This window comes from Corticium candelabrum, chromosome 12, assembly GCF_963422355.1.
Source record: "Corticium candelabrum chromosome 12, ooCorCand1.1, whole genome shotgun sequence".
In the NCBI taxonomy this organism is placed as follows: domain Eukaryota; kingdom Metazoa; phylum Porifera; class Homoscleromorpha; order Homosclerophorida; family Plakinidae; genus Corticium; species Corticium candelabrum.
Window position 1 is genome coordinate 5,498,675 of NC_085096.1, and position 2,298 is coordinate 5,500,972.

The 2,298-nt window shown below is 49.2% G+C and overlaps 1 long non-coding RNA gene across 1 annotated transcript; it reads left to right on the plus strand.

The window, feature by feature from the left end:
* Positions 1 to 664: 664 nt before the first annotated feature.
* LOC134188152 (uncharacterized) lies at positions 665 to 2,062 on the plus strand. The gene is made up of 2 exons (XR_009971279.1): positions 665 to 873; positions 2,001 to 2,062. It is a non-coding gene; the product is annotated as an uncharacterized LOC134188152 (long non-coding RNA).
* The last annotated feature ends 236 nt before the right edge of the window (positions 2,063 to 2,298 follow it).

Consider the following 2,298-nt stretch of genomic DNA (forward strand, 5'->3'; position numbering starts at 1 on the left):
CACTGTACTCAACCGTCTCACTGATGTTTGTCATTTCTGGGAGCAGTTGAGACACAGTCAGACGTTGACTATGTTGTGAATGCGACATCTTCATACACGTCAAGCGAACTTCCCTTTGCTCTTAGATGCACTTGGCGATCTCTGTGACGAGGATGACTGGCTGGTGTTTGACCAGTGAACAGCTCCATCAGGGTCACTCCCAAACTGTAGATGTCCATCTCTTTTCTTTTACTTGGTGCTCTCCTGTCCATTCTTAAAGGAGCTGTGTACTCTGGACTGAGTGATCCGACTAGCTGACAGTGGGGTGTTGATGAATCTCACTGCACGTAAATCGCCCAGCTTGGATGACATGAGGCGAGTAACAAGAACGTGTGTGTGTGTGTGTGTGTGTGTGTGTGTGTGTGTGTGTGTGTGTGTGTGTGTGTGTGTGTGTGTGTGTGTGTGTGTGTGTGTGTGTGTGTGTGTGTGTGTGTGTGTGTGTGTGTGTGTGTGTGTGTGTGTGTGTGTGTGTGTGTGTGTGTGTGTGTGTGTGTGTGTGTGTGTGTGTCCCAAGGTTGAATGTGGACAACATAGAACTCCAGGTCCAGTAGAACTGATCGGACCAACCGAATGTGACGAAAAGTGTGGAGATCATAGAGAATGTTGAGCACAGAGAGATGTGAGAGCTGCTGGAGTGTCAGGACAAACTGGAGCAGAAGGCATTGCAGGACTGGAGGGCCCATAACGTACACGTAGTGAGCATGGACAACTCGGACCCCTCGATCTACCGGAAAGAGTCATGCATCTGCTGCATATGTTGTTCCTGTATGATCAACACACAACAAGCACAGCCCTGCAACCTATTAAAGGGATACAGACAGAACAGATGAAAAAGTGAGAATTCATTTAATATATAAACACACACACGCACGCGTGCACGCACTATACACACGCACTACACACGCGCACTACACACACTCATTACACACACACACACGCACGCGCGCGCGCACACACACACACACACACACACACACACACACCACACATACACACACACACACACACACACACGCACGCACGCACACTACACACACACCACACACACGCGCACACACACACACACACACACACACACACACACACACACACACACACACACACACACACGGTTCTCACTAGAGATTTTTGGGAGCATGGCGGGATGGACGGGTCCACAACGCACGGACATGCACACTGGAGCCAATCTCAAGTGAGGTAGACTTTGCGTTGTAGCTATTGCGTGTAATGTACGTTCAAGTACCCTGGCAAGAAAATCAACTTCGATCGCCAGTATGCTCTTTTTAGCAATGTTCATCGATTGTGCATGCGCAAGTTTTGTAAATGATCTACAGAAAATTTGTCTAGTCAAGTCAGGCATTGATTGACGTGGACCACTGTTGTTGCTTCGCGTGAAGCCATGACTAGTCTAGAGTAGATTCTAGGTGTATGCTTCCCGGACAAAAGGTGGGCTTTTTGTGTCACTGGAAGGGCATCCAGGACTAGAAGCAGAGGCAACTCATCCGGGACTGCAACCAATACTTGTGCGTACTGTGCGTCTGAAACGAGGCTATCATCTCTTTTCTTGTTACTTTGCAAGAGCCTGGATTTGTGGCTATTGTCACCTATAGTATTGTGTTTCAGCAGTATGGAATTCTCGAACATTCCTTAGCTATAAGACTCCTATGTACCGTTTCTGAGCGTGGCGCACTCCTACTGGAGCGTGGCACAGCGCCACGCTGTAGCGAGAACCTGCACACACACACACACACACACACACACACACACACACACACACACACACACACACACACACACACACACGCGCGCGCGCGCGCGCGCAAGTATACACGCACGCTCATCTCAACCGTCTCACAGATGTTTGCCATTTCTGGAAGCGCTTGAGACACAGTCAGATGTTGACTAGGTTGTGAATGCAACATCTTCATACACGTCAAGCGAACTTCTCTTTGCTCTATTAGATGCACTTGACGATCTCTGTGACGAGGATGACTGGCTGGTGTTTGACCAGTGAACAGCTCCATCAGGGTCACTCCCAAACTGTAGAGATCTGTCTGTTTGCTTTTACTTGGTGATCTCCCATCCATTCGTTAAGGAGCTGTGTACTCTGGACTGAGTGGTCCGACTGACAGCGAGGCTTCGATGAATCTCGCCGCACCTAAATCGCCCAGCTTGACCGACATGAGGCGAGTAACGAGAGTGTGTGTGCATGTGTGTGTGTGTGCATGTGTGTCCAAGGTTGAATGTGGACCACATAGA